Source organism: Rhinolophus hipposideros (genome assembly GCF_964194185.1).
Source record: "Rhinolophus hipposideros genome assembly, chromosome: 22".
Classification (NCBI taxonomy): domain Eukaryota; kingdom Metazoa; phylum Chordata; class Mammalia; order Chiroptera; family Rhinolophidae; genus Rhinolophus; species Rhinolophus hipposideros.
Genome location: NC_138068.1, coordinates 32,762,972 through 32,771,220, shown reverse-complemented (window position 1 = coordinate 32,771,220; position 8,249 = coordinate 32,762,972).

The following is an 8,249-nucleotide window of genomic DNA, read 5'->3' as shown; positions in this document are numbered from 1 at the left end:
GATGGACATCATATGTCTCCAAATGTGACATCACGACCAGGGCATAGCACCCTCAGTGCAGCTTTCCAGCTGACAATGCACAACCTCAGTCTAGTCATGAGGAACCCTCAGAAATAACCAAAGGAAGAATACACATTTAACATTTATCATTCAAGCAAAAGGAGGGGTTGTATTATTCAAAAATGTCAGTGTCATAACTGAAAAGACAGTCTGAGAAACAGTTCCAGATTAAAGAAAACTAAAGAGACATGGCAATTAAATAAAATGTGTGATGCTAGACAGGATCTTATACTAAAAGGAAAATGATGCTATAAGTGTCCTGAAATTCACAAGTGACGGTGGTTATTTAAAAAGGACCCTATCCTTAGGAAATGTACACTTAAGAATCTGGGGTTAGCGAGACTAATGTACGCAAAGTACTCCCTAATGATTTACATAAGATTACATTTAATGTATATGTTATACATATGTACATATTATATTCAGAGAAAGAGAGAGAAAGAGAAGACAAACAAAAAGTCAAAATGTTAGCAATAGATAAATCTGGGTATTCCTGTAGCTTTTCTGTAAGTTTCCAAATAAAAAGTTATTCATAATTAAGATGTTTAAAAATTATAGATGCAAACCAGAACAAAAATATCAATACAATTATCATAAAATTATTCTATCAGCTGAACAAAATGGAGTCCATTCCTTCGATCTCGACTCCAACACACACCATTAACGTAGCACCCAGACTACTACTGATGTTTCTGAAGTGGTTTCCCAGTTCTGAAATTCTCCCTCTCCAATCACTTGGCCCACCAGAAATAAAATGAGTTACCTTATAGAAGGACAGTTAGGGTAGTGTCCCTCCTCTGCAAAACCCTTCGAGGGTCCCTAGTTGACTACAAAATGCAGACCAAACTCATTTTTTTCAAGACACTCTAAATACGAGTTCTGTCACTTAAAGTCACAAACTCATCCTAGAAAAAGTGCTACATACCTCATTGCTGAATATCACTAGGGTCACCTTCAAAGTACTCCCCTTTGGAAGCTGTGCACCAATGCCTGCTCCTAGTCCATCCTTCAAAGCAATGTTGGAACTCTTTTTCTAAAATGGGTATCAGAGATGTCATTGTATTACCCTTCATGTCCTGAATGTCATCAAAATGTCTTCCTTTCAATATTTCCTTTATTTTCAGGAAAAGAAAAATGTGATTGGGGGCCAGATCAGGTGAGTACGGAGGGTGTTCCAATACAGTTATTTGTTTACTGGAAAAAAACTCCCTCACAGACAGTGCCATGTGAGCTATTGCATTGTCGTGATGCAAGAGCCACGTATTGGTGGCGAAGAGGTCAGGTCGTTTTCATTTAACTTTTTCATACAGCCTTTTCAGCACTTCCAAATAGTAAACTTCATTAATTGTTTGTCCAATTGGTATAAATTCATAATGAATAATCCCTCTGATATCAAAACAGTTTAGCAACTTCGTAGCAACAAGTTCACGAACTTAATTGTCTCAGTTCATATATATTGGAGACTCCAAATTCGTATTCCTTCCTTAGCTTCTACTAATATCCCAGACTAGAAGTGATATAATAGAACATGAGCTTTGGTGTCAGAAAGACCCTAATTCCCACCTAACACGAAAATGAACTGTTTGAGATTCGGAAATTTCCTCAATTCCTCCGAGGTACAATTCCTTCATTTGTAAAAAAAAAAAAAAAAAAAAAAAAAGAAATTACAATACAGAATATGTAAGATTATTATGTTAATAGCCCTCATTAATAATATGCCCTCTAGTCTGTAATAATAGCCATTCTCCTTTCTACAGAGGTTCCTTCTAACCAGAATTTCCTTATCCTTGACTCTTTTTTTTTTTCCTTGAGAACATTCTTCAATTCAGCTTCAACCTCATCTCTTCTGCAGAAACTCTTCCATCTTCCTCACACACGTGTAATGGCTCTCCCTTCCACATTCTCTTACCCTCTTTTTTTCATATCACGATTACAAACTTATGTTTATTCCCCATTCTGGCCTGAATATCAAACCAAATGAGCTCGCAATAAGTATGGGATCTATGCACATGAGCCCTTCTGCCCTTTTGAGCCCTGGGTGCTATTCCATGTAGTAAGTACTTATATAGTATCATCTCCCATTTTAAATTGCACATGCATTTAGGGCAGTGGCCATGTCTTGTATTCATCTGAATTCCCCAAAAGATACTCAGCATAGTGTAGTGGGGTTCTTTGCCCTCAATTTTGGTAAAATAATAATAATAGTAATGGTAATAATCGCTAATACTTAACTAAGTAGTCATTAAATTCATGTTCTAGGTATGTTATGCATATTAAAACATTTAATCCTCACACTGATTTTATGAGGCAGACTCTCTTACTAGTCTATTTTCCAGATAAAGAACCTGAGACAAAAGAGGCTAAATAACTTGCCAAAGTCAGTAAAGTGACAGAGCCCAGAATGAAGTGCAGACAGTTGGGCTTCAAAATTCATTCTCTTAAACATTACACTGTACTGTTTATCCTTAGACCATATTGGATTTTTTACATCTGAAGGACAGCACAGTTTGCCACTGTGACAGCACAGAGAATGTCTGCAAATAGAGAAGATTGTCACAGAGAAGTCAATGCCATAGGGCAGCCATGGCACCTCAGAAGGCCATGTTGTTTTATTGTCTGGCATCTTTCCAGCAAAGACATTGCTTTCTTCATGTGTCTTCCCCATTCCTTCCCCTAAGCCACCAACCACTCTTTTATTTCCAGTCTATCTTAGAAGACTACATAACCTGGGTGTCTCACCACCCAATCTCCCCCTCTGTTAGATTTTTACTATTATAATGCTGTGTAACAATACCCCCAATATCAGTGGTTTACAACAACAAATACTTATTTTTCTTGCTCTTCTCTAAAGATCAGCTGTGATCTGGCTAATTTTGATTGGGCTTACCTGGTTTAGGTGAGCTCAGTTGGACTCTTAGCTTCAGATCACACTCAAGTTAGCTCCACTTGTTTTCATAATTTTGAAACCAGATAAACATCAAAGACTAGTTCTTTATAAAACAAATTGTAGAGTAAAAGAGGCTAAATTAACTATAAAGCATGCGTAAGACTTCTGCACATGATACATCTACTAATACTCCATTGGCCAAAGCAAGCTGTAGAACCCAAAATGCATAGGGCAGGGATTCACTCTCTGCCTACTCCGCTGGGAGGGAGAATCACATAGCAAAGGAGCATGGCAATATTGTTATAAAATACAATAGGTTTAAAAAAAATACAATAGGTTTTTTTAAAAAGGACAGAAATTTGGGAATGGTCATCCAATCTACAGGCCTCTCTAATGCCCCAGAGAAAGCAATGCAATGGAGTCCCAACACAAATAAGGGCAGGAACAGCATGATGCAGTTTTCACCCTTGGGATCCAATATGAGCTCAGCCCCAACAGTCATTTGGAAGTGGCTGGAGGAGACCACACCAGCAGGGATGGCTAGAGAATGTACTCGTGTACAATAAACATGCCTGAGAAATGTCACGTTACCCCAGCTCGAAGAAGTGGTGTACCATTATGCAATCAACCTACAAAGAGCCATTCAGCACCCAACGTTCAGCACCAACTTGGTGTTACTGAGCCCAAAAGAAATGATGTATCAAGGATCAATTGACCTCTCTGCGAAGACATGACTAACACACTTGCAACCTTTATTGAACAAGTCAGGGTGTGATTAAGTTCTCAAGCACATAGTGGAGCTCCTAGAGAAAAGGAGGTATGTTTTAAAGTGATAATTGCACAGCATGGAGCACATACAGAGAAAGCCTTGGGGAGCTGTGAGCTTTGAAAGAGGACCTTGAATGTCCTATAGATAGAAAGAGCAGATAGAAAATGTTAGATATGCATTTCCAGAGAGGATAATGAGATGAGTCAGAAGAGGTGGGGTGGGGGGAGGCACAATAATAGCATGGGAGATTATAGGATTGTCATTTAATAGAGTTTTAGAAATTTATATTCCAGGAGCAAGAAAGGAATGAAGGAAAATGGCCTGTGCTAACAAACACTTTGGCAGCCCTGGTCTGGGAGAAATTCCTAAACTGTCCTTTGGAGTTAAAGTTCTATTTTCTGTGTTATTTATTTTTTTCCTGCTTCAAACCCGTTTACTTTCTGACTAAACTGTGTGGAGAGAAACAAAATTTAAATGATTCAACATATGTCACCCAGAACTACTGGGCCCTGTTGTTCTTTTTTAAAGACAACCCCCGTGAGAGTTCTATTTTCGGTTTGAGCAGATTTCCATTTCACCCAGAGCTGGGTGGGATGATACTTTCCTTTCTCTCCTATTCAGTGTGGGAGCTGGTTGGGATTCTTTAAAAGGCCTGCTGTGTTACTGAGTGTCCTAGAAGAATACAGCATTGCAGTAGCTGAACCAATAAATCATGACCTGGAAACCCCAGCTATTATGTGCTCCTGTTTATCACAAACAGAAGGAAACACGGTGCCTTTTCTTTCTTCTTCTGTGGCAATGTAGCAACCAAAAATTATAATATGAGGAGGGAGAATTAAAATCTGAAAGCTAGATATTTTTCTAGTTTTAGTTAAAATGTTACTCTGGGATTATAAATGTCATTATAGAGATTTCCAGCACTCACCCAAATCTGGTTCTAGGAGCACAAAAAGATTACACATCCCTTCCTGTTGTCTGTGGGGTGGAAATATTTGACTTGTTCTGGCCAATGGACAGAGATGTGTGTAAAGCAGGCAAAAGCCCATGCACACTTCTCCAGTGTCTCTTCTCTTGCTATTGAACAAGAAAGCTGTTTATGCTTGATGGTGCAGCTAACAGTGAGACCCCAACACCCTGGACCACTGAGTTATTGTATGGAAGACAGTTGTCCTGAAGGATTTCCTGGGCACTCGGTGGACATTGCATAAGCAACATTTTGTTGTGTTCAGGCACTAAAATTCCAGAATTGTTTGTTATCGCAGTTTAACCTACCCAACCTGACTAATAAATGCTAAACAATATCTACAAGGGTCTAAAATACAGTAACCCGAATTTAGGCTAGAGTAATTATGACTAAATAAAACAGAACCCAGAGGGCAGTGGTGCCTGAGCAGCATAAATTGATCCTACAAACTCCACTCTGGCTTTTACTCATAGAAGAATCCCTCAAAATTTAATTCAGCACCTAATCGTTTCTACTTCAGACACAATTCCAACATAATTTGTTCTTTCTAGATTAAAGCAGAAAGTTAGAAGGGAGAGAGTGCCCTGAGTTCCAGAATTACACCTGATAATTCCTTGCCTATGAACACTGGCTAGTGCTTATGGTTACACTTACAGCAACAGAGACAGACTACATTTTATCAACGTGGGTGTGTTTGCTGCATTCTCAGTTCTGAATTGGATGAATTTACAAGTGCTTATTTTCAATGTCTGATTTTTCGATATGTCATTTAGTTTGTATCTTGACAATGACTGTTTACCATCTTCTCTATGATCCTGACCACCCTGTAATAGAAAACGTTTCTTAGAGAGATACGGTGGAAAGAATATCAGGAACTTGGTATTGTTGACAAGAAGCCAGTGCAAGCACCTTAGCTTGAACATGCACTCTGGCTTCTTACCACTGGCCCAACATTGGCTCAGAGTGCAGGCCAAAAAATCTAAGGGGGTGTAAGGTATCAGCTTCTTATTGTCAAGGAACAACATGATGACAATAGGAAATTTATTAGACAAACGCAGACATACAACAGCCCTGTCTAGTACTGCAAGCTTCACTCATATTGGCCACGATCTCTTAGGGACTCTTTTCTAAGGCTAAGTCTACTTGTATTTAGTAACTTCAGGTGAACAGAACTATATATCTTTTATTGTTACTTTCTCCTTCACACTTAACCACTGTTCATGAAGAGCAAAGTTAACAGGTGGTACCTGAGGGAGATTTAATGGAAGCTAACAGGTCACAATGTATTATAACCATCAGATATTTATAACCCACCTCTAGATGTTCATAATGCACCTCTACAAGTTAATCAAATCTTATAGTTTACCAAGCATCATCTATTACTTCTCTACATCCGAAGCCAAGAAAGGAGGGGGTGACTAATAGAGAAATTATGGTGAATTTAGTTTTCTAACCAGTTATCTCCCTGAATGGATACCTTTCTTAGGAAAAGTGCCATTGAATTTAAGAAAATGGGTGCCCTGACTTCTTGGCCAGCCCATTTTCCAGAATTGCATCTGAAAATTCCTTGCCTGTGAACACTGGCTAGTGTTGATAATTAGCACTCAGGAGTTTGAAGTGATGTGGAAAAGAGGACAAATGAGGGTGATTCATACCAGGTAACTAGGTATAAACTCCAGGAGGTTTTCATCTCTCAGTGGCACAAGATCAAATATCCTCGGTGAAGAGGCCCTATTGAAGCGGGAAACTTTTACAGAGAAAGAATTCAGTTGTGACGAATTCTTTTACAAATTGGGTGTAATTACAGCTCATCCTTCTACCTCTCAACAGCCGTAGGAATTATCAGAGCTCTGCAGCATCACATACAAAGTGGACTGTCAGACACAATCATTTGTTAGCACAATTAATAATAATGAATTTGTAGACAAGTTCCTTATTTGTGATAAGGTACTACAGAGATAGTACTATAGAGACAGTGAAGGGTATATGCAGATAGTACCCTTCTCTATCATTTAGAGCAAATGGGCAGGCTTAACGGAACTAAATTTTAAAGGGACTTTAAACTTGTGTGTGTCACTGGTAACTATGCTCTGATTTTCAAGAGCAAGACTCTTCTGGTTTAAGAACAGATATACTGTAATTCAGGATTTGCCTTGATCTAGACTCAAATAATGACATGTACAAAAAAAGAAGAAAAAAAGCAGCTAAAATAAAGCTGTCCCATTTTCACCAAGGAATCACTCTCCCTCCCCCTCCCCCCCTCCCCCCCCAGGAAACATGGAGCCAAAACAAGACAAACTTCTGCTGTAGTAATTGAGGTCACAGTCATCTGTGTCTTGCAGACTCAAGAATGTGTGCATATATGTTTGATTGAGGAATCAGAATTTGCTCACTTTTGAAGAACTTCCTCCCTATGTGACAGTTAATAAACTGTTGCAAGTAATCACTTCAATCTCACATGGCAGATTTTGCTTATTTCTGAGGGGCCATGAAACGAAGGATTTAATAATTACAGTTTTGTCCTCTCAAGGGTTTAAAAGTATAGTCATCTACTATTTCTGCCCCTACAGATATAATACTGAGGCCTGCTATTCACCAGTGAAAAGACTGGAAACAAGAATGATATGAGGGTAAAGGGTACTATTTCAACATGGTGCTTTTCTTTCAGGAAACCAGACCAATTGAGAGGCAGGCAAGCATGGAGGGATAGTTTGTGTTTCAATAATGGAATGTTGCTAAAGATCTATTGACTTTTCCTACTTAAGTGATTCAGATATAACACTCATGGAAGAAGGCTGGTTGTATGAGTGTGTGTGTGTGTGTGTGTGTGTGTGTGTGTGTGTGTGTGTGTGTGTGTATGTGTAAGATGAGGTGGAAAGAAAGGTTTGGAATACTTCCCCAAATCATTCTGTGTGAGTACATAGGTCTGTCAACTTAAATTCATCCTTACCCACACCAAATGTGCATTCTTTTTAACAAGTAGCACAGTAAGTTGTATCAGAGTATTTCTGTATCTCTATGAGTCTCAATATGTCCATTTAAAGTCTCATTGTTACCCAAAACTCACATTCCATATAAGATTGTTAGAAATGAGAGACCCCAGACCATTGTTTTCCATGATCTAATATCCCCAATCATACTGGAGTTCTGACCTTGAACTCTTCTGAAAGTATGGCTGTTTCCTTGAACTTGAGGTCCATGAATGGATGTCAGAGATCTATGGACACTCAAAATTCTATGAAACTGTGTGTGAGCTTGTATATGTATGTGTTTGTACATGTTTCTGACAAGAGGTTCCATTGCTTTCATCAGATTCTCAGAATAGGTTTATCACCCTCACCCCCAAAAAGAGCAAGAAACACTGCCTTCAGAAAGAGTGTTTCCTATAGCATGCACCCAGCTCAGTAATACCCTTTTTGCCTCTCAAAGTCTCTAAGAATGTAGGCAAAACTCATCTTGGTCCCTCTCCCTGTTCCCCTCTGTTTCTTTTCCCTTTACTTTCTCCTCCCCCTCGAACCATTCTTGGCCCTCTATGAATCATATCCAGGTGCTCTCTGATGAATTTATTC